The 25,895-nt window shown below is 37.5% G+C and overlaps 1 long non-coding RNA gene across 1 annotated transcript in view; it reads right to left on the bottom strand.

Annotated features, from left to right (window-relative positions):
- Positions 1-1,492: 1,492 nt before the first annotated feature.
- Positions 1,493-25,895, bottom strand: part of LOC149748357 (uncharacterized) — a 65,359-nt gene continuing 40,956 nt past the window's right edge. The window contains exons 5-6 of the long non-coding RNA XR_016394283.1: positions 16,400-16,511; positions 1,493-11,190 (exon numbers count right to left, since the gene is read on the bottom strand). This is a non-coding gene — a long non-coding RNA (uncharacterized LOC149748357). The remainder of the gene's footprint in view (positions 11,191-16,399; positions 16,512-25,895) is intronic.

Here is a 25,895-nt window from a genome sequence, read left to right as displayed (position 1 = left end):
TCAACATTTAATATCTTTTTGAAGAGCACTTCTAGTCCTTAGGAATCTGACCTGACGGTAAGTGCAGGACACATATCTGCCAGATCTGAGCAGTAAAACTCCGCCTGCCTCTGAGCATGAAGGACAGGAGAGCCTGCAGCTAACCAGAGAGGGGCCGGTTCGTGCAGCGAAAGGCAGCTGACGGGGCCTCCTGTCTCCAAAGCTCTCTAGAGTTTTCTTTACTTACTGCAGAAAAAAGAGCCAGCATATATCCAAAGATCTTACATTTAACGGGCCTTTAACCGACCTGAGAACAAATTAATTTTTTCTATTTCATTTTATAAAGCTCAGCCTTTCTCATTCTTGCACATCTATACTTAGAAAAAAGAATGAGTAATATTAAAACACAGTACCAGTATGCTGAACAGCACTGACACAACAGATAGAAAACGTATGCAGTACTGTCCTCCATTCCACACATATATGAAAGCTTCTAAAGAGACTTATTATAGAACACGTGGGAATTCCCCACATGAATCTAAGACTCTTTTGACTGACTGAAAGTAGAATTGAGGGGCCAGGGAAGGGACTTCCCCTGCCGTTGATTAAAAACATTATTCTGTTTTTGAGTTGTCATACCAAGTTGACCATGAAGTGAACAAAAGCCCCCTTAAAATGTACTTTTTAAACTTTCTCTTCTAGTACTGGATTCTAAGATGGGCTTACAGACACAATCCTCTGACACACTAAAAACAATTTCTTAAGTAAGTTCACAATCGTAAGAAGAAGGAACATGAAGTTCTAATGTTCTGAAAACACACTTTAACCAGTCCACCTTAATGAAACGTGCGCACCTATGGATGAAATGAAGTGTCTACAAATGTGGATTTGCAAAGTCGGTCATTTTCGGCATCACAAACTTATTACAGGGTTTTTTTGAAATAGTAGGTTCCTTAAGAGCACATACAATGATGATTTGATGAACAAAAACAATTTTTATATATATCATTTCAAGAACGTTCCTATTATATGCCAAAACAATAAAATATTCTTCTTCTTTCATTCTTCTTTAGAAATGGACTTGAAGTGAAAATGTAAAGTCATTTGAGTTCAAAAAACTAATCAGACAAAAAAAATCAAATTAATTGAGAATTTCACCCCACAAACAACACAACAAGCAATCTGTAATGTGAACTCCTAAGGTTTGAACTGAGTAGCCCACGTGGTACGAGGATGTAGCACACAGGATATGAAGATTTTTAAATAAAACCAATAAAGCAAGTATACAAAGACTGGGAGAAACATAGTTACTAACTACTTCAAGTCCTTTTTAGGCCTAGGCAGTTTTTATTTATTCTTAAGGCTTTAAACACAAAGTACAAAAAATAGTACAAAAAATAATAGGCATGGTTTAAATATAACAGGGTCCAGACAGATAGGACAATTAACAAGTCTCTTAAATTAGGACTACACTCTGCTTACTGACTTGCTTCCAAAGAGTAGAGTATGCTAAGGGGTGGGGTGGGGTGGGGAGAATACATTTACAGTGGAGGAACCTTGCAAACACTACCCTGGCCAGGTGACCAAGGTCAGCAACATCAGGGAGAAGTCATGATGATGGCATGTTCCCTGCACACAACGTGATGAGAATATCACTTCACCTCTGTGGTCTTCCTCTTAAAACCCCACAACCCCAGGCTAATAATCAGAAAAACATGAGAGATATCTGAACTGAGGAACGTTCTACAGAACATCTTACCAGTATTCCTCAAAACTGACATCATCAAAACTAAGGAAAATCTAAGAAACTGTCACAGACCAGAGGAACTTAAGAAGACATGATGACAAGATGTAATGTGATATCCTGGGTGGATCCTGGAACAGAAAAAGGGTATTACGGAAAAACTAGTGAAGTCTGAATAAAATGTGGATTTTAATTAGTTAATACTAATGTACCAATGTACCAATGTTTGTTCCTTAATTGTGACAAATATGATAAGGTAAAAGTTATCAACTGGGGTAACTGGGTGGGGGATGTATGGAACTCTCTGTACTATCTATGCAACTTTTCTGAAAGTATTCTAAATAAATAGTTTATTCAAACTTTTAAAAACTCCGTCCACGGCACCAATGCCTGGTGCTTCAGGTGGGTGCTGCAACACTGGCTTGCACCAACAGGGAAAAACACAGGCGAGGACCCCGGCCACTCTGTATGCTGACCGACTTCGGCCAATTTGGGAACCTAAGATGCCAGGGACCACAGATGGTGTGCATGTGAAACAGGAACAGACATCTCTGAGTGCCTAACACCCCCATTTGAAGTGAAAAATAGGCAATTTTATGCAAGAAAAAAAGACAAAGCCTAAATGCGTTGGCCTGGAGCCACCAGTGCTCTGTGAAAACACACGACAAACCAGCCTCTAGCCTTCACTTAGCAAGTAGCACTGCCAGAATCCAAGCAGGTGTGAAAAAGAGTTATGCAGCCTTCCCTCCCATACCCTACAGGCTCTGTGTCCTATTTCCTTACCACAAAAAAGGTAAATCAGAGAAGGGGAGGCACAGAATTCCCTTAAAGATTTTTAGGAGGAAGACCATTAAAAGACTTTTCTGGCCAAGGAGTACACAACTCTAGTTTCAAAAATCTGTCCAGCCAGGGCACATGGTACCATGTGAGCCATGTTCTGCAGGGGGGAGGTGAAGCCCCTGAAGTGCTGCTCAATGTAGAAAGACACTTGTCTACAGAATAAACATGTGGCATGCCTCCGTTTGCTGCGATGGATTTCCTTCATTGCCTTGAATTTTAATCGAAAAAGAAATCTGGGGATTTATCTTCTCTAACCAAAAAGTTCCAGAATTCATAAGCTGGATGAATATGCAGTACTCGTTAGGCCAGGAAATTAAAATACAAATGACTAAATTTTTTTCAGAAAACTAACACACTGTCAGTCAAAATCATAACAGTTCTAGAGGGAAAGTGACCAACTATTTAAAGTTTATCTGAAAGAGAAATGATGTAGAAATATCCCAGACAAATCTAAAAAATAGTAATACGCTGCTGCTGATGAAGCAGGGTGTTCTAACAGCTCCCGTACTTAAGACAGTGTGGTGTGTATCTGGAATCAACAGACGGACCCATGGAAGAGTAACATGCCCGAAAATACAACAAATATTAAAAATTGGTTCATTTACTCAAACGTCTATCGCGGTATGCGCACTGCTGATGGTTCCTTGACAGTGAAACAAAAAAGGCAAAGTCAGACCAAAAGGACAAAGTATGTGAATACGGCCAACCCCATGGGGTAAGTTAGATGTTTTTCTCACATCTTACCTCTAAATCTATTTCAGATAAATGTTTAATTATATAACAGCCTAGCATTACAAGAATAAAACACAGGTGAATATTTATACATAATTTAGTGATGGGAAAGATGTAAGTTCAAGTATAATCATTGTTAACTGTGTTAATCTGTCAACAGGGGCATGATTAAATAAATGGATGGTTACGTAGACCTTAAACTGTTGATTAAGAAATGTATTTATTAACATGCAAAATGTCAGTATTTAGTAAAAAGGTAAGGTATAAAAATTATGTGTGCAGTACAAATACCTAGATATAGATATTAAAGATGACATTGACAGGAAACATCTATTCTGCAAAGGTGTCAAGACTCCTCAAATTAATCTATAAAGTCAACGCATGAACTCAATCCAAGGAAGATTCTTCTTGTAATCTAAGTCTAAAATGCATGTCAGACAAAAGGCAAAAAGTAGGGACAATTTTAAAGAAGAACAAGGAGAAGGGAGGATTTACCCTACCAGACAATAAGATACAATAAAGAAATAAAGATATCATAAAGAAAGTGTAGAACTGAAGCAAGAAAAAAACCCCAATAAAACAAAAAAGACCTACATAGATGGAAACTTGATGTGGCAAGATGGCACTGCATGTCAGTAGAGAAAAGATGCACCATTGATAAATGCTGCTAGGAAAACTGGATGTCCATGGGAAAATAAAATGAGGTAACTACAACTCACAATGTACACACAACTCCATTTTAGATGGATTGCAGGTGAACCTGTGAAAAGCAAAACTTTTCGTAGAAAACAGAGGAGAGTATTTTTATATGACCTCAGCCTAAGGAAGAATTTTTCAAATAAGACACAAAGAAACAATGCAAAAAGGACTGATTAAATTTGACTGCATAAAAGGAAACTCCTGGGCTTCCCTGGTGGCGCAGTGGTTGAGAGTCCGCCTGCCGATGCAGGGGACACAGGTTCGTGCCCCGGTCCGGGAAGATCCTACATGCCACGGAGCGGCTGGGCCCGTGAGCCATGGCCGCTGAGCCTGCGCGTCCAGACCCTGTGCTCCACAACGGGAGAGGCCACAACAGTGAGAGGCCCGCGTACCACAAAAAAACAAGGAAACTCCTATTCAACAAAAAGCATTATTTAAAAAGTGAATGATCAAGCCCCAAACCAGGAGAAGATAACTGTACACATATAGACAGCAAAGAAGGGGTAATAAAGATTGTTTAAATTAATAAGAAAAGGAAACCAATAGGAAAAGGGGGCACATGACTGGCATACACACTTCACTGAAGACACTCAAGTAGCTACATTCTCAATCTCACTAGTAATCAACAAAATTTTTATTAAAACCACAGTGAGATACCATTTTATACCCATCAAACGGCAAAACTGAAATCTGACAATGCCAAGTGTTTGTGAGGATACGGAGCAAGGTACAAGCACTGTAGAGAGCAGTTTCATTACAGTTACTCAGTTTGAAGTGGTGCACATTCTAAGACCCAGGAATTTTCTGGTTATATACCCCAGATGAACTAAGTACATGCACTAAGGAGATACAAAAAAATGCTTACAGCCACATTTTTCAATAGTGAAAAAATTGCAAAACTTAAAATGTCTCTCGACAGGAAAATGTATTTTAAAAAGGTGACGTATTTATGAAACAGAATACTGTAAAAACAAATAAAATGAGTGACTACAGCTATAGATATTAGCATGAGTAAATCTCAGAAAAATAATATTGGACCAAAAAGGCAAGCTATGATGATGCACATGATATGTACCAAGTGATGGATGCTGAGATGTGCTGCTCAGGTCTCCCTTTATGGATGAAGGGCTTATTCCCCCAGCTACTGGGAGTGCTGCAGGCTGACAGCCCTCAGCTGAAAAGAGTCACCTTGTCAAAGTCAGGTCCCCTCTCCCGGGGCAGCCTATGCCTGATAACTGGTCACAGCGAGGCTACGAATGCTTGGCTCCTCGCCCCAACTTAGGACAATTCTGAAGGGCTGTCCCACCTCCAGGGCTCCCTCTGGCACTGGCTAAGACCTTTCTTGTGACTGCACTGCAGCCTAATTTCTCTCTCTCTGCCCAATCCCACGTCCTTCTCTCTCACAGGTGTTAATCCTAAAATCTCCTTAATAAACCTCCTGCCTGTTAATTTCCTTCTCAGAGTCTGCTTTCCTTGGAGCTCTCCTTTCAACAGGTACAATTTATATCTTGTTTGAAAACATGTACCACACAAATTTAAGAAGACTGAAATCATACCAAGTATTTGTTCTGACCACAATGGAACAAAACTAGAAATCAATAGCAGAAGAAAAACTGGAAAATCCACAAGCATGTGGAAATTAACAACAGTCTTGAACAGCCAACGGGTCATAGAAGAGATCAAAGGGGAAATTAGAACTATCTTGAGGCAAAGGAAAAGGAAAACACAACGTACTGAAATTTATGGGATATAATAAAATCAATACTAAGAGGGAAGTTTATAGTGGTAAACACCTACATTAGAAAAGAAGAAAGATCCCATATAAACAAGCTAAACTTATACCTCAGGGAACTAGAAAAACAAGAACAAACTAAGCCCAAAGTTGGCAGAAGGAAGGAAATAATAAAGATTAGAGCAGAAATAAACAAAATAGAGAGTAGAAAAACAATAGGGAAAAATTAACGAAAGAGTTGGCTTTTTGAAAAAAATCAGCAAAACTGACAAAACATTTAGCTAGACTAAGAAAAAAAGAAAACTCAAATAAATAAAATCAGAAATGAAAGAGGAAACGTAACAACTGATACTGCAGAGACAAAAAGGATTGTAAGAGACCGCAATGAATAATTATATATCAACAAACTGGATAACACAGAAGAAACAGAAAAATTCCAAGAAACCTACAACCCAACAAGACCAAATCACGAAGAAGACCAAATCTGAAGAGTGTTAAGGAGGCTGAATCAGTAGTCAAAAACTTCCCAACAGGGCTTCCCTGGTGGCGCAGTGGTTGAGAGTCCGCCTGCCGATGCAGGGGACACGGGTTCGTGCCCCGGTCTGGGGAGATCCCACGCGGCTGGGCCCGTGAGCCATGGCCGCTGAGCCTGCACATCCGGAGCCTGTGCTCTGCAACGGGAGAGGCCACAACAGTGAGAGGCCCGCGTACCGAAAAAACAACAACAACAACAAAAAAACTTCCCAACAAAGAAAAGCACAGGACCAATGGTCATTGGTGAATTCTATCAAGTAGTTAAAGAAGTATTAAAGCTAATTCTTCTCAAACTGGTACTGGCATAAAGACAGACACGTTGACCAACGGAATAGAGAAAGACTCCAGATATAAATCCACGCATATAGGTCAGTAGATCTTCAATAAGGGTGCCAAGAATACACAAAAGGGAAAAGACAATCTCTTCAATAAATGACGTTGGGAAAACTGGATATCCACATGCAAAAGAATGAAATTGTACGCTTATCTTATGTTGTATACAAAAGTCAACTCAAAATGGATTAGACTTAAACATTAAGACCCAAAACTGTAAAACTCCTAGGAGAAAACATAGGGGAAAAGCTTCATGACACTGGTCTTGCAACAAAACCAAAAATAGACAAACATCTGTACATTAAACTAAAAAGCTTTTGCACAGCGAACAATCTAACAGAGTGAAAAGGAGTACCTACAGTATGAGGGAAAATATTTACAGATCACATATCTGATAAAGGGTTAATATCCATGATATTTAAGGGCTGTTACAACTCAACAGCATAAATAAATAGATACACAAATAGATAAATAAATAAGTTAAATGATTAAAAATGTGCAAAGGACTTGAATAGGCTTTTCCCCAAAGAAGACATACACATGGCCAACAGGTATATGAAAAGATGCTCAACATCACTAATCTTCAGGGAAATGCAAATGCACAATGAGATGTCACCTTACACCTGTCAGAATAGCTATTATTAAACACACACACACACACACACACACACACACACACCAAAAAAAGCAAATGTTGGTAAGGATGTGAAGAAATTGGAACCCTCGTGCACTGTTGCTGGGAACGTAAAATGGTGCAGCTGGTATGGAAAACAGTATGGAGGTTTCTTAAAATATTAAAGATAGAACTACCATATGATCCAGCAACTCCACATCTGTATATTTATCCAAAACAACTGAAATCAGGATCTCAAAGAGATATTTGCACTCGCATATTTACTACAGCTAACAGGTGGAAACAACCTAAATGTCCATTGATGGATGAAGGGATAAAGAATATGTGTAATAAAATATTAATCAACCCTAAAAAAGAAGGAAATCCTGTCATATGGGACAACATGGATGGACCTTGAGGACATTATGCTAAGTGAAATAAGCCAGTCATAGAAAGACAAATACTGCATGGTTTCCATTTGTATGTGGCACCTAAGGTACGCAAACTCACAGAAGTTCAAAGTAGCATGATGGCTGTCAGGGGAAATGGGAGTTGCTGTTTTAGTGTGTATAGTTTCAGTTGTGCAAGATGAAAAAGTTCTAGAGCTCTGCTGGACAACACAGTAGTTACAGTTAATAATGTACTGAACACTTAAGAAATTTGTTAAGAGCGTAAAAAAAAAAAATACAGGTACCACAATTCTATCTACGTTTAGGAATACATCCATATGTAACAGAAGCGTAAAAACATTCAAGAGAATGATAAAAACCAAATTCAGGGTAGTTACCTCTGTAAGGTAGAAAAAGGAGACAGGCTTAGGAAGGACACACACAGTGTTTTACTAATTACCTAACACTTTAATTATATACTATTCCTTATGCTTTCTTTATATGCTTGAAATATTCCATAATTTTTAAAAGTAACTTTAAAGGAAGAGCTTGCCCCTCTTATCAGCTATTCTCTACCTTTTTTTTACCAAAATAAAGAAGACGGATGACATTCATGTGGAAAAGAGTTTAGCACGGGGTGTTCCCATATTTTGAAACAAGATCACATTTCATGGTGAAAGCAAAGAAAACAGAGCTACAGAGTTCTTTTTTCTTTTATATTCTTTCTCTTTAAAACGATGCAATCTCAAAGTATTTAACATGTTTTTAACTCCTTAGAGTGTACCAGGAAGATGGTTTGAAATTGGCTGCCACACAGATAAAGTGCATAATTTTCTACAGTATTTCCACTTCTCTTTCTCCTGCTCAAGAAACTATCAGATTCAAATGAGAGAGAAATTATGAGGCTAACTTTGCTTTTGTCACATTTCAAACACAGCAGCGCGATAATCTGAACCTGGGCAGTCTGCCTCTGAACTTGGATAGTGTTTATTACCAGGAACAAACCCCAGAGAAAACTTCTAAAAGTAGGATTCAGAGTAAAAGGAGATGCCTATGGATCATTCTTTCTAAATTCAGAACATTTTCCAATACAAAAAGTGTTAAAAGTACAATTACAGTTATGTAAAACACAACATGCTCATGATTTTTGTATTTATAATAAAAAATACTAGCAAAATAAAGGGGTTGCCTGGATAATTTAAATTAAAGAACATTCACATGAAACAGTCACATAGCTGAGATGAAATGATTTCCCTAAATTTATCAGAATAATTCCACAACTGCCAGTGTCACTGTATTTGTACAGCTCTGATCTTGTCAATTGTAAAGATTTCACTGTATATTAAAATTAGTTCCACGTCCCTAGGGTTGGTTCACAGAACAATGTTCTTCCTTGTCCCCCACCCAACTTTCTGAGCTATGTATGACAGCAAAACATCAAAGAACTCAGAAACTCAAACAAAGGGAAAAAAGTGCATGGAGGGAGGCAGGATGAAAACATTCAAATTTTCCTAATTTGGGGCAAACAGATTTTGTACATATCCAAGGCACTGAGAACAAACAATCCAACTTATCTTTAACCAACATTAATCACTCAAGACCACTACTAAGAAACTAAACTTTGGGTTCTATTATTTGTTTGATATAACCGATTTATAAACACATTTGCAAAGAAGGAGGAAAACAAAATTAATAAAACTTCTGAGATATAGGCAAAAAAAGAAAAAAGGTTGTTGACTGGCAATGGAAATCTGTAATGATCTATGTCGCGAAAGTTTTCACATCTTAAAGGGATCTTATTCACAATCCTTCCCTTCACATCACTTTATGTTTCGAGTACCTCTTTCCCTTGACACTGTCAAAATAATCTTTTTCTTTCACATTTTCCCAGCAATCTACTTGTCCCTAACTTTTCAGCCACATCTTGCAAAGGAATTCAGGCCTCAGCTCCGGTTAGCAACAACACAGGCACGCCCTCCTGTGGCACAAAAGAAAACTGCCTGCTTACATTGGCACTCATGCCCAAGAAGTTATTTCTGAGTTTCAGAGCACTGGAGCATGTACTTCATTGCCTGTGTTTTTATAGACAAGGAAACAGCCTAACTGAGGTCAAGCAACTTACTTCCTCAAGGTACCTCAACCAAGAGTACATTTAAAGCAGGATCTGACCACATATTATTAAAAGATAAGTTGGAAGCAGTAAGTAAAACCTAATTTTAACTTCTGTTTTATGTAGTTTCAAAGCAACCGTTTACACAGTATCTTTGGCTTAATGTAATATATTCATGATCATTAAAAAAGACAGGAAAGTGCATAGTGGGCAAAAATTTTCAGAAAGAAGAGGAGTTATTTTCCAAATTAGTTTTCAATATTCTCAAAAAGTATAGAGTATTATTTTGTGTATCATGGATCTATTTGTTACCAGTGTACTTCTTTCAAAAGGTCAAGGTAGAAATGATTAGAATTTCCAAAATAATAATTTGTCATCCTCATTTACATGCTAATGTCAAATGGATATGAATAAGAATTTATGCTTTGTGTTTAGGCATATCAAAAAATTTTAAACCCGTTGATTTCCAAATACTTTTATTATTAATCTTTATCAAGAATTAATAGGATTAAAAGTACCTCCTTTACAGGGTTATTTTAAAAGTTAAATGAGCTAATACATATAAAGGATGGAGCAGTCTTTTCTAAAATTTACCCTTTTAATCTTCTTTGGACCAAAGAAGTATAAAGAATGTACTTTATATATGATAAAAAATGTGGAGACAAGAGGTCAAGTAGATAAAAGTAATAAAAAGGAATTACTAAATTCTTAAACATGATAGGTTTTCATGTCCAAGCATTATTCCTCTCTGTGACTGCCCTGAAGTTTTCAACAGTGATTTTACCTGTAAACATGAGATCCACTAAAGCCCGAGATAATGAACAAACACAGACATCCCCAAGACCACGTCAGTTTTCACTTTCCTCCCTAATGCTCCATGTGTGTTCCCCCAGGGGATGATGGGTCACAGAGGGGCATCTTTAAAGTTCAGTCAGGTGTATGCAAATAGCTGCACTCCTCTGATAAAACCTCTAGAGTGAATTATTGGTTTCCCAAAGCAACAATCAAAACAAATAAACCTCCTGGGTGTCTTGTATTCTCACCTGGTGTGAATGGTATCACCACTTGTTGAGATGGCCAAGGGCAAAGTTGAACTAATCCTTGATGTCTTTTTCTCCTACATTCTTCAAATTCTGCCAGTCACAAAGTCAAGTCACTCGGACTCACTGCATCTCTTGACCCTAGTCTCTCTTCTTTAAACCCAATGCCACAGCTTTAAGGTCCTCGCAACTCCCCCGCCCCACACCCGACAACCTGGCTAACAGCCAAGTCCTGTTCATCCTCCAAATCTCAGCTTTCTAAGTTCCCTGCTCCAAAGCTTCCCCAACCTCTCTCTGAACGCCCCTCCTTCCAAGGAGGCAGGTTACATATCATCAGGCTCCCACCCTCAATTCCATGCTTCTTTTATCCTTGTAGGTATGTCTTATCTTTGGTGTGCTTGACAAAGATGAGTGTTCCATAAATCTTTGTCGAATAAAGGATTTGCTTTGGAGGGGGCGAGGGAAAAAAAGAAAAAGAAAAATTTGGTTAAATAACTGGTACTTTATTTGGGAAAATGGCTGAATGAATTTCAGGTAAAGAACTGGGTTGTTTCCAGAATAAATTTTTTCTATTTTAATAGACTTAGGCAGAATCACAGGCAAGATGTTCTAGAGTTGTTAATCTTTTCATTAAAATTAGTTCATTTTCTGATTTTATCTAAGGAAGTAAAATTCAGTCTCCCCAGAGATCTTGATTCGTACTCTGGTGCAGAACATGGCCATACCCAGCTGCAAAGTGCTCCAGGGGAGCTCTCTCGGTTGCACTCTACCTCCCATTCCCAAGGACCTTATGTCCAGATTACTTGCTGTCTCCACATATATGGTGTTGGGGACAGGTGGGTGGGCACCTAGAAGGGTGTGCCTCTCTGCATCTAAAAAATGCAAAGGTGTTAAGCTGTCATCAGTTTCCTTTGTGAAGAAATGAGAGGTGGAGGATAACCTACACTTTTGAACTACTGTGCACAAACAGAGTATCAATCTAAGAAACTACCATTTCTTCTGGCCGGGGGAGGGGGGGGGTGGTGGTGGGTGGTGTTAATCGTTGTTAAACATAAAGCCAATCATTCTAAATCAATGTTCACATGCAAGGGAACTGCAGCTGTTACTGGTCACTAAATTCTGGGAAAGACAACTAATAATGATTTCTGTTTCACAATTAGAATTCAAAGAACATCTGACATAGAAATTAATTCAATAGGTCTCACCAAAGTATTCCAAAGCACTAGAGTTCAATGAAATCAGCAATACTGTCCCATTTCTTGAACGGTCCTCTTAAAGAGCATTTAAAATTTTGAGTGGCCACCCATTTTTAATGGCTTTATTGAGGTATAATTTATATGCCATGAAAGTCATCCATTTTAATAGTACAATCAGAAGAGTTTCAGTAAGTTTATACATAAACAGCCGCACGACTGCCAATGAGAATACTTCCATCATCCCAACAGCTCCCTCCTACCTGTTTACAGCCAAACTCTGCTTCCACCTCTGGCCCCAGGCAACCACTGATCTAATCTATGGTTTTGCCTTTTCTTACAATTTCATATAAATAGCATTATACAACATACAGTCCTTTGTTTCTGGCTTCTTTCAACCAGCATAACGTTTTTGAGGTCCATCCATGTTGTACTATGTAGCATGAATTAGGAGTTCATTCTTTTTCATGACTGAATAATATTCCATTGTGTGGATATCACACATTTTGTTTATCCATTCACCAGCTGATGGATTTGGATTGTTTTCAGTTTTTGTCTACTGTGAATAAGCTGCTATGAACATATGCTTGGTTTTTGAATGGACATAATTTTTTTACAACCTTATTGAGGTGTAACTGATATACAATAAACTGCACATATTTAAGTATACAATTTGATGAATTCTGATGTATGTATACACCCATGAAGCTACTATGCATAATCAAGATAATGAATATATACATCACCCCAGGGTTTCATTGTGCCCCTTCCTTTGGAATCCTTCTCTCCCTCCTCTCCTGAGCCATCCTCAGGCAACCATGGATCTGCTCTCTGTCACTATAGATTAGTTTGCATTTTCTAGAATTTCAATTAAATGGAATCAGACAGTATGGCACTTGGGGGCGGGGGGAATCTGGCTTTTTTTTCATACTGCATAATTATTTTGAGATTCATCCATGCCATTGTATATATGAATAGTCCAATCCTTTTCATTGTTGAACAGCATTCCAGTGTATGGATTTATATATTCATCTGCTGATGGATGCTTACATTATTTCCAGTTTTTGGCAATCACAAATAAAGCTTCTATGAACACTGTATACAAGTCTTTGTATGGACATATGCTGTTATCTCTCCTGACAATGTATTTATAGGAATGGAATTGCTAGATAATTTGTTAAGTGTATGTTGAACTTTTTAAGCAACTGCCAAACTGCTTTCCAACATACCTGTACCACTTTATATTCCAATCAGCAATGGGTGGGGATTCTGGTTTCTCCACATCCTTGCCAACACACGGATTGTTAGTCTTTTTAATTTTAGCCATTATAGTGGGTGTGCAGCAATATATCATTATGGCTTTAATTTGCATTTCCCTAACGACTAATGATGTTGAAACTCTTTCCTTGTGTTTATTTGCCATTCATATATCTTTTTTGGTGAAATGACTCTTCAAATCTTTTGTACATATTTAAATCGGATTGCTGTCTTATGACTGAATTTTAAGAGTTCTTTATTTTTTTTCTACATACAAATCCTTTATCAGACATACGTTTTGTAAATATTTTCTCCTAGTTATGTGGCTTGACTTTTCATTTTCTTAAGAATGGTATCTTCTGAAAAGTAAAACTTTAATTCTGATGAAGTCCAATTTATCATTTTTTTAATACTTCATGCTTTTTATATCCTATTGACTAAATCTTTGTCTAACCCAGAACACAAGACTTTCTGCTATGTTTGCTTCTTTACATGTTGGTCTGTGATCCATTGTAAGTTATTTTTGTGTATATTGTAAGCTAAATGTCAAGGTACATTTTATTTCACGTGGAAATCCAATTGCTGCAGCGCTGTTTACTGAAAGGACTATGCTGTCCCTATAGGATTACCTTAGTACCTTTGCTGAAAAGCAACTGACCACATATGTATCTATTTCTAGATATTTTGTTCCACTGATCTACATGTTTATCCGTATGCAAATACTACACTGTTCTTATTATTATAGCTTTATGATAAGTTTTGAAAACAGGTAATATAAGTCCTCCAACTTTCTTCTTTTTTTCCCAACTTCCTTCTTTTTTGAAGTTACTTTGACTATTCTAGATCTTCTGCATTTCCATATAAATTTTAGAATCTGTTTGCCAATTTCTATAAATATATTTCTACAAAAATCCTGTCTGAGACTTTGGCAATGACTTTGTTGAACCTCCAGATCAATTTGGAGAAAACTGCCACATCACCAATACAGAATCTTCCATTTATTCCCACTTATTTAGGGATACTTTAATTTCTCTCAACAAAATTTTGTGGTTTTCAGTATGTAGGACTTACAGTTCTCTTGTTAAATTTATTCCAAAGTATTTTGGTTTTTTGGATGCTATATGAATGGACTTGTATATTCTTGGCATTTCATATAAATGGAATCATATAATATGTGACCTTTTGTGACTGTCTTCTTTCACTTAGTATGTTTTCAAGGCTCATGCATGTTGCAGTATGCATGAGTACTTCATTCATTTTTACTGCCCAATAGTATTCCATTACATGGATATACTGCATTTTATTCATCCAGTCATCAGTGGACAGATCTCAGTTTTCTAAGGGCTGATGGTTCTTTTAGTAAGTAGCTTGAACTTAAACTGTAGACTCTGTCTTCCCCCCATGAAGTGTAGCCTCTGATACCTTTGCTTTGTTTTTAAAATTCCTATTTCTGTTTTCTGGCCTGGTTCCCTAGAGGTTACCTCTGTGTCTGCATAGACAATAACCAGTGCTCACATGATGTTACCATCCATTACCTTTCATCTTCTCTCCCCATCACTCACTTCCCTCCAATCAATCACCTCGCCTCCTACAATTCAAACAAGCCAGGCACAATCCTGCTATTCCCTCTGCCTAGAACACTCTTCCCCCAAATATCTACAGGGCTCTTTCTCTCACCTTCTTCAAGTCTTTGCTCAAATAACACCTATTCAGTGAGGCCTTCCCTGAACAATCTATTTAGAATTGAACCCCTCCCCTTGCATTTTCTCCAAAGCCTTCAAATAGATTATATATTTTACTTATTTATGTTTTTAGTCTAGTTTCACTAATGGAATGTTAACTCCATGAAGGCAGGAAGTTTTGTTTATTTTGTTCACTACTGTTAACACCAGTACCTAGAGGACTGTCTGGCATATAGCAGGTACTCAGTAAATATTTGATAAATCAAAGAATCATATTCTTAAAACAATATAGATTTATATTAATTGATCCATACACAGCCCAGAAGGGTCAAGGCTTACAGAATGTTGAGTAATGGATGACTAAGCATGTTGATCATATACAACAGGCCAGTTCTGTTCACTGGAAATATAATGTAAGCCACAAGTAATTTACAATTATCTAGCAGCCACATTAAAAAAAAAAAGTAAAAGAAAACAAGTGAAATTAATTTTAATAATATTTTGTTTCACTCAATATATCCAAAATATTATCATTTCAACATGATTCATACAAAAATTATTAATAAAATATTTAGTCTTTTTTTCATACTAAGTCTTGAAATGTGGTGTGTATTTTATGCACAGCACATCTCAACTGGGACCAGCCACATTTCAAATGTCAATAGCTACTATTGGCTACTATACTGAACAGCTCAGATACAGACCAAAGTTAAATAACCCCATTGTAGTGGGAAGCAATCTTGTGTATTTATTAATTGTATTCACCTCAGCATTCCAAAAAAGGCCCTGGTACAGCCTCAGTTTCCTAGTTTTGTCAAAAGAGATTCAATGGATATAAGAGAACTAGTAGCTTTCATTCTGAAAAACAGTTTATATCAAAATGACTGGCTCAACTCTTTAAAATTCACTCAGAAGTTTTAATTAGAAAGAATGAATGCCCTTCTTTCTCAGTCTCTTTAATTAAGAAACAAAGTCAAAATCCAGAGAAATTTTGTAATCTTATCTATATTAGAAGGGAAAAAAATCTTTATTTTCAAATAGAAAGAACTTCTAAAATTCTACTTCCAAGAAACAAACCAGTATTTATTTCAAGTTAGCCAAAATACACTCCATATTAAAATACAATTTTTATATAGAGTTGCATTTAAAAAATTCATAACAGTTGTCTTACCAATATTTTTACATTCATAATATAAAAGTGAAATAAAGCACTAAGGAGAGTGCTCTTAAATTTTTAATATATACATTTAGGTCCTCAATATGTTCCTTAAAAGCTAATGGAAAATGTTTTCATTAACTTTTTTTTTTTTTTTATCATCAGGGGATTAATTTCTTCCAGAATCCCATTATTTAAAAATATTCACTTATTGGAATTATAATAATTGACATCACTATTCAACAACAAAATTTAAAGAACCCAATTAAAGTACCTGATAATTTAAAACTTTAAAGTCACAAAATTATCCTTTTTTTTTTTTTTTTTTAAAGCAGTAAATCAAAACACACCGCAGCATCTACTTACTCAGATGTTCGAGGGTGTTTTCTATCATCTCCCATAAACTGGCAGGTTTGAGCTTAGATCATCAGCGAGGCAGAGAAACTCCAGATGATAAAATATCCCAACTCTTTTCACCCTGAAAAGCATAAATAAAATGCCAGTGTGAGAAAGAAAACTCGAGTTACAGCCAAGATAGAACTCTCAGGAGTGGCTTGTCTAGATAGGGAGTAACTTCTGTTTCTTCTTTTCTTTTCTTTTTTTTTTTTTTAAAGTGAGAGCTCACAACAAGTTAATTCATGACCCTGGAGTTGTGGGTGACCTGATATAGCGATACTTGGTATTACAACTGCCCTTCTGTTTTAAGAAATCTCTTTGGGAGGAAGTCTAAATTAGCGCAATAAAATATGCATCCTGTACTATAACTTGATGGCTTTTTTACCAGTCTGACCCTTCAACTGGAGAGATCCTCTATCTCTAATCACATAATTTATCAAAACACTAAGATACTTTTGAAAGTGAAAAGGGGAACTTTTTTTTTTTTTTTTTGCAGTACGCAGACCTCTCACTGTTGTGGCCTCTCCCATTGCGGAGCACAGGCTCCGGACGTGCAGGCTCAGCGGCCACGGCTCACGGGCCCAGCCGCTCCAAGGCATGTGGGATCCTCCTGGACCCATGTCCCCTGCATCAGCAGGCGGACTCTCAACCACTGCGCCACCAGGGAAGCCCAAGGGGAGCTTTTGAAATATTTATTTATTAATCAATAAACTGTTTTTATTATACAGGTTTTTTTTCTAAAAATAAAGTAAAAATAATGTACATCTGCTACATTAAAGCAAAAAATTTAAGGTTTCTTTATATTATGTGAACACTTAAAATATCATAAGTAGATTAAGTATTCTTGGTGTATATTCAGTACTTTAATCCATTTTCTTAAAGAGTCTGTCTCTAATATTGTGTCACTGGTATTTTTTCCGGAAAAAAAAGTTTATTATTTGAAATTTTTCACCAAGTTACTGCAATCTTTTTTAAAGTTTCATTTTATGTTAAGCAATCTCAAATCACTGACATCTTCATCTTCTGTGTTGATATTATTTTTAACAAGAAAATGCTCTCTTTGCATGTGCTGAGAAACCTGGTAAGCTCAAAGCAAATTCTGCTAAGTAGAGGATATACTCAATTCTATTTTTTTTATAAGAAAACTGTAAATATCTCAGTCTCACTATTTTACAGATACTCTCTTTTTGCCTAAATTGGAGTTCTTTTTTCCCACTCTTGCTGCCTCCAATGCATTCACCATGACAGTGCAGCACAGGTAGTTTTTTCCACCAATGCAAACTTATCATGTCACTTCCCACCTAAAAAGTTTTCAACAGCTTCCCATTGCTATTAGGATATAATCCCAAATCTTAGAAGGCCTCCAAAGTCCTGCACAACCTGGTCCCTTCCTACCTCTCAGGCCATACTGATGACCTCTCAAATCCTCCAAAGCACCAAGTTCTCCCCTGCTCCAGGTCTTTGCATGCTCTGTTCCCTCTGCTTGGAATGCTTTTCTTTTCAGTCCATCTTTTCTCCTAGGACCATCTTTCCTATCTGAGAGGCCTTCGAATGCCACCCAATCTAAAGTACACCAAGGCATTCTCTCTCTCTCAAAAGTACTCCATACTTTTCCTACGAAGCATTCATTGAAATCTGTATTTATTTGTGTGTTTTTAGGAAGCCCGTCTCCACCAGACAGTAAAAACTCCACCAGAGAGTGTATAGATTGTTTGTTTGATTCACCCCTTAATCAACTGTTTTTTACCCAGCCCCTGGCTTGATCCTTGGCACCTTGTGAACCTTCAGTAAATATTTGATAAATGAATGAATGAAAGACTGAGAAGAAAAGGTAAAGAGACAAAGGACAATCTAGTTATTTCCACCAACCTGTTACCTATGGTCAAAACAACTCATTATCTTAAATCCAACTACATCATCAAGCTTTCCCCCATACAGGATTATTCTCATCAGCATTTAACAGTCTGTACTTTCTCCCAACCTAAAAGAAAGAGACAGACAGACACACACACACACACACACACACACACACACACACACACCTTTCTCCTGACCCCACATTCCCATGAATCAATTCCCCATTTCTCTAATGTAATTTCATAGGAATACTCAGAAGAGCTGACTATACCTGCTGCCTCCAATTCTTTCCTCCCATTCTTACTTGAACCCATTCCAACCAGGCTTTTATCCCCACCACTTCCCTGAAACTGCTCTTGTTAAGTCACCAATGACTTCCACCTTGAACCACCCAGTAGCCAGGTACTGAGGCAGGCACTTTAATGAATTCTCTCATCCATTTAAACAGTTCATCACAGCCACCTCTGAGGCAGGTACCATTTGCTATCCCCAGAGGGAGGATCCTCTCTTTTTTTAAACACTTTCTTGTTTGGTTTCCAGGACAGGACACCACACTGCTGCCTCTCCTCCTCCTTCACTGGCCACTCCTTCTTAGACTTCTCATTATCTCAGCCTCTTGATGTTAGAGTGACCCAAGGCTCTCAGTTCTCCGTCTTCTTTTCTATCTATACTCCCTCCCCTTGGTCGTCCCAATAGGTCTCATCACTTTAAATACCACCTACAAGAGCCCAAACCTCTTCCCTGAACGAACTCAAGGCGCATATTTTCAGCTGCCTGCTTGACATCACTCCCAGATGTCTAAGAGACATCTCACACTTAACGTCACCTCATGACAAATTCCTGATGTTCCCACCTAAGGCTGATGCTCCTACAGGATCCCCCATGTTAGTAAATGACAACTCAACCCTCCAAGTCATCCCTGACTTTTCTCTTTCCCTAACACCCTGTAACCAAGCCATCAGCGAATCCCATTGGCTCTACCTTAAAAATATATCTAAATTCTCCCTACTTCTCCCTACTTCCACCACCACAACTGCCATCTAAGCCTCCACCATCCCTATCTAGATTATTGCAATAGTCCCCCGGTGGATTCTTTCCTTGCCTCACTGCATACTATTCTCAAAACAAAAGGCCAGAGTCATATAGATTAAAAAAAAAAAAAAAAAATCAGATCATGCCACTCCCCAAAACCCACCGTTTCCCTTCTCATCAGAATAAAAATCATTTTTCTTTTTTTCTCTTCCGCCTGCAGAATTTAAGCTTCTTAAGGGGAAAATTTTTTGTTTTGTTCAATACCGTATCCCTCCGGTGGCATGAAAATGCCTGGCACCTAACAGGTCTCCAAATATATATTTACTGAATAAAAAATGGGTGAAAACAATATCATGGATAGGCAATTTAACTAAATCTCCAGACTCTACTGCTCTTAACAGCAAGCTCTTGGAGAGCAAGGACCACGCAGTTACAATTAAATTTTGCACAGTAACTTGCACACAAAGTCTTAATATAATTTCATCATTGATATGTTGTATTTCCCACTGAAATTTTAGTTTCCTATATTATATGAATGTTACTAACTTTAAAACTTAAGCAGAACATCTTAAAATATGACATCTGGGTCTCAACTATCAATACCAGCTCCCTCAACTTACACTGCAACTACCCAGCCGCTCCCTCCTCCGGGGAGGTGTATGCTTACTTATTAATGCTCTGCATTGTGTGAGCATTGTTGCTCTGGAGCTCTCACTCTTACGTTATTTGCTGCACCGTCTGTAGGGGGACCTCATAGCCATGCGGGGGCTTAGATTGGATGGCAGGAAGAACAGTGACCGAGAGCCCAGCTCTGGCTGCTTTCTTTTTACAAAGTTCTTCTTTCAACTTCTGGGGTATATCTATTAACGCTTTAACTCTCTCAAAGGCACTTCTCAGCCGAGAGCCAAATGTTTCCAAGGTCCTTTTCATGAGTAAGCCTGTCTTCCAAGAGTTCTATGACTCCTACAGGCTGCATCAGCCTGCACACACTTCCATTTCCAATCCCCAGACTCCAACCTCCTCTTGCTTCTTACTGGACTCCACGTAAGAATATTTTATCAATGCAGTATCTTTATGTGATAAATTATATTCCACAGATAAACCTGGAGCAAGTTGAATTCTGATACAATTATTCTACTCTCGAACACTGTTAAACCTTGTCTCATTCCACCAAGAAATTCAAAACCATTTGCATTATTTTTTAAATTATCATCATTCTATAATTTAATGAGACTATACATTTTCAACACATGTTATTAGTGCTTTCTTAAGTATCTATAAAACAACACTGCTAAAATCAGGATAGATCCCAACATGCCTAAAAATATATATATATTATGATCCAGCATAAAAATTCTGGAAGAACTTTAACGTATGGCCATCATCAATAACATGAGAGGATGATGAACTAACATTTATTAAGTACTTACTATGTACCAGGCATTTTATCCACATTATCATATGTAATCCTTATAATAGCCTTGTATGATAGGTATATATCACCAGACTTCAACCCCCCCCCCAAGACGCCTTCCTAAAGCCCAGTACCACACCTTCTTACGTGCCAGACGTTTGTGACTCAATCTTAAGAAGCATTGGTCAGTTTTTACCAAAATGAGCAGCTAATAATCAACATCTATATTAAAACTATTGTATCTGGTAAACATGTAAAGGTCACCTTATAACCTACAGGACAGGCTTAAGTGCTTTAAAATTTTTTCAGTTAATTCACCCTAGCAGATCCAAGGGATACAAGCATTCTTTAAAGAAATTGCACTATGATGACGATACTGAAGTTTTTCATGGAAAAGATGAATAGTTTGTTATATCTGGCCCTTAAATATTTCAGGCAAAAGCTGTTTCTTCCATGTCACGTTAAGTTGCGAAGTCACAAATTACTGTTATGAAAACTTATATTAATGAGCAGATGCTCCTTCAGGAAAAAAGAAAAAAAAAAGATTCCCTTGTTGACCTTCACTCTGAAGTGCACTAGACTTCTGAATGGTCAAAAATACAAGCCCAGCTCTTGAAATTCCGTAAGAAATGTTGCTTGCGTCCTTCAAAGCTTAAAAACGTCACATTAATCTACAGAATAAAACATCTCTACTGAAAGCATTTGTCTGAGAACTTGAGGACCAAGAGAATAAAATCAGCACTGATACAAAATCCACGCCGACGACACCAAATATTTAGAGAAACAAACAACAGAAGGGTGCTATTGACGATCGAGATTTCTTAAGCCCCTTCCTTACTGGCGTTTCCCCGCGGCAGAGGTGCTGGATTCCGCGCTCCCAAAGCCACCGCCCCCAGCCCTGTGGCGCACGCACCTCCCAGCCCTGGTTCCCGCAGCCTCCTCAGACTCTGGAGAGCCCAGTCCACGTGAGCTGCACCCCTGGGTCTTTCACATAACTGTGGTTGAAGATATTTTTCACAAGGTTCTTTAAACAATGATTCACGTGATAAATTTCTGCTCGAGTTAGTTCCAGGAAATGTTTGGTTTCTGCAGATGTTTGTATGCTTCCGGTTGTCAGTACATGAAAACGATAGAATTCTGTGTTTCTTTTTCTTACTTGAGCAACTAGAAAATGTGAAATCAAATATATTGTCCAAACCTCTCAACATTGACGGATGGGAATACTTAATCCTTCAACTTCTTTCAGGTGAGATTGGTTTTATTTTTATATCAAGTTACTTTACTTTTGGCCTGAAATTTGTAAGCTGCTTTAAGTGTTTGCAGAAGCAAGGAAAGTTGCAAAATGTTTAAAACAGTAAAGACATATCTAATGTTGACCTGCTTATAAGTTCCAGAAGACATTTTTTAAAAAAGAGAAAAGTACACTGAGAAGCCACAAAGGCCCAGAATTAAATTCTCTGTTATCTAAAAGATACAGAAGACTCCACAAAGAAATAAAACAGTCCTCTAGTCTCTGTTTAAGCCCGGTTAACCAGTTTGAATACTCAAATAGGTTCTTGGTTGAACCTCCCTAGCAATATTAAAAAGTCTGAAATTTTTACGAAGTATTTTAGTAAGACAGTTCTTCAAACATTATTTTGAAAAATACAAACGTTTTAGAAAAGTGAATTAAACCTGGTTTAGGACAGGTGTACATTCTAAGTCGCCTCATCCGTAAAGCAGTCCAGATCACATGTGCACATACTGTAATCATAACCAGCCAAGAACTGTTTTTAGCTCCTTCACGTCTTTTCAGTCCTGAGGTTCAGTAACAAGCGGCTCCTAATAAGTCAATAAAGTAATAAGTGACAAAAGTATCCATCGAAATCTTGAAAGTACTGATTTATTACCATTTTTATACTCTACCTCTTTTCTCAAAGCATTTGTTACAATCTATAAAGATGCAGACATTACAATAAAATTGTATTTTACAAATATAAAAATTCAAATAAGAGAAAAAAGCATGCAGTTACGTAGGCCATAAATGTGGGCTTACGCCATCTGGTTGATAAAGCAAAAAGTGAAAGCCAATCAATTACAAAATTCACACTAGCCATGATGCAATGGTAAGTCTCAGGAGAAACAGAATTTGTCCTGCTATGCAATCTGAGAAAGATGTCTCTAGCAGATCATTATACAGTAATGTACTGGGGTCTTCAATACTGTCCCTGATAGATACCTTGACTGGCTCATCCGGCAGTTTCTTAAAGCAAATAACATATACAGTAAAAATATAAAGCTCTCAGGTAATCTGAATGAGTAAAAAATAATAGCTAGAAAGTCTGTCGTAACAGAACTTTCTGTGATGATGAAAATATTCTAAAACTACACTGTCCAGTATGTGAGTCACTAGCCACATGTGGTTATTGAGCACTTCAAACGAGGTCAGTACAACCAAGGAACTGAATTCTTAATTATATTCACTTTTAATTTTAAAAAGTTTTACTTAATTTTAAAAGCTATATTAGAAGGGCAAATACCTACCCATTGGACCATACGGGTCTAAAACATTAGTTATCAAACTTTTTTTAGTAGCAGAACCATTTCTGAGTTGGCAAACATAAACCAAACCTAATACATAAAAAATTAAAATGGTATATTCTATATATTTATTATTATAAGTTCAAATTTATAATATTAATTTGTAGTCAATGTGAATATGAGTTTTCCAATGGGTGAAAACTAGAAATTGAAGGTTATAAGTGAGAGCAATAAACTCAGATCAGCCCCAGTAAACACTTCCTTCTGTATTTTGCTTGGATGCACTGTGCACTGCCCATGTGGGACTTCTCTCTACACATTCTGAGCTACCCACTTACCAAAGGCCACAAGTAGCAGCCATCTACTCAGAAAGCATAAGAAGAAAACACAGCACGCCAGCAAGGCAGTTCCAGGTATTCCTCCTCACGGGAAGAGTCCACCTAAGAGTCCACATGGCCAACCAGGAGCTATTCTCTTGGGCATTCAGATGACAGCTCAGGTGCAAGGAAATGAGAATCACAGGGTAAGTGCAGAGTCACACTGGCTTAGAAGCCTTATGTCCCAAACAGAAACCAATACCTCAAATAACTATCCCAGCCACAGCTTCCAGGGTCCCCATGAAGTTCATACCCATCTCTGAAAAGTGCCCCAGGGAAGCTCAAAGCTACTGCTTCTAACCAAGAATTTAGAGTTCATGCATAGTTCCTCCCAGTCCAAATAAAGATCATTTTTACCATAAGCAGTGTTGCCCAGTAACATGGTTGACTTTCCCCCTTATTGGGATTCAGAGAAATTAAGTAGAAAGTCCATCCAAGGTCAGGTTTGTCCTTACACAATGAGAATGGTTTGGTTAATTCTTTACTCACCTTCCTGATTAAAAAAATAATAATCCTAGCATATCAAGAATAGAAAGAACTTTCTTAATTTCACCAAAAACCTATAACAAAACGATACTTAATGATTAAATAAAGTATTTCCTTTAAAAGCCAGGAAATTAGACCAAGAAGACAACTATCGCTTCTATTCGACAGCATAGAGGTCGTCAATGTAGTAAAAGAAATAAAAATGAGATATAAAATTTTAAATTAAGTGACAAAATTTCTCCAAGTGATAATTATTTATAAAGAGAATTATGAAGGCAAGCTATTAACAGTAATATAAAAACAAGTTTATCAATGTTGCTGGATATAAGGTCAATACACAGAAATGAATGTAATTCCTAGAAGTCAAAAAACACCACTTTGTAATTTAATTAGGAAAAGCTACCATTTAAAATGGCAGGACTTCCCTGGTGGCACAGTGGTTAAGAATCTGCCTGCCAGTACAGGGGACAGGGGTTCAAGCCTTGGTCTGGGAAGATCCCACATGCCGCGGAGCAACTAAGCCCATGCACCACAGCTACTGACCCTGCGCTCTAAAGCCCGTGAGCCACAACTACTGAGCCCACGCGCCACAACTACTGAAGCCTGCGCGCCTAGAACCCATGTTCCGCAACAAGAGAAGCCACCGCAATGAGAAGCCCGTGCACAGCAACCAAGAGGAGGCCCTGCTCAGAGCAACTAGAGAAAGCCCGCATGCAGCAACGAAGACCCAACTCAGCCATAAATAAATACAACATATGTATAAAATAAATAAATAGAAACTTTAAAAAAAACCCTAAGTTCATGGATAGAGCAAACAGACCTGGTGGCTGCATGTGGTACAGGGGCGGGGGGGAAGCAGGGTGCAAGACGGGTGAAGGTAATCAAAAAGTACAAATTTCCAGGTATAAAATGAATGTCATGCGGATGTAATGTATAGCATGGTGACCACAGTTAATAATACTGTGTTGCATATTTGAAAGTAAGAGAATGGATCTTGAAAGTTGTCATCACGAAAAAGAATTGTGTAATTATGTATGGCGAAAGATGTCAACTGAACTTATTGTGGTGGTCATTTTCCAATACATAAAAAATGAAAATCATTACATTGTACACCTGAAACAAATATAATGTTATGTCAACTAGGCTTAAATTAAAAAAGAGAGAAAGAAAGAAGAAAGGGAAAAAAGAAAAGAAAAGGAGAAAGAAGGCAATTAAAAGCTATAAGCTAATAATAAATTTCTAGTAATAAATCTAACAAGAAAGTTTCAAGCACTTTACAGAGAAAATTACAAAGTTGAGTAAATGAAAAAACAAACCATGTTTGTGGATGGAAGACCTGATAAATATTCTTAAATGGAGTGGGATTTCAATCTGATTCTAATAAAACTCTCTACAGGGTCCTTCTTAAGAAAAAGAGAGCCAAGAATAGCCTTGACAAACTTGAAGAAGAACACAGGCAACATGCCCTCCAAAATGTTAAGACATGTTAAACCACGGTAACACAGTACAGACAAATGAAAGCAACAGAACACCCAGAAAAAGACATATATGTTTGGAAATTTGATATGTAATAGAGGCAGTACTGTAAATCAGGGGAAAGGATGAACTATTGAACAGTGGTGCTAAGACATAGGTCATCTGTAAGGAAGTACAATTAAATCCCTGTTTCACGCCATTGAGAAACATTATCAGGCTAATTAAAGACATAAATGTGAAAAAAATTTTGAAAACTTTTAGAAAAAAAATCCTTGCTATAATGAGGGCTTTAAAAAATAAGATA

This window comes from Delphinapterus leucas, chromosome 9, assembly GCF_059928025.1.
Source record: "Delphinapterus leucas isolate spDelLeu-1000000601 "Yukka" chromosome 9, BTC_Dleu_Yukka2, whole genome shotgun sequence".
Lineage (NCBI taxonomy): Eukaryota > Metazoa > Chordata > Mammalia > Artiodactyla > Monodontidae > Delphinapterus > Delphinapterus leucas.
The sequence above is the reverse complement of the archived record's forward strand: the minus strand, read 5'-3'. Positions and strand labels throughout refer to the sequence as shown.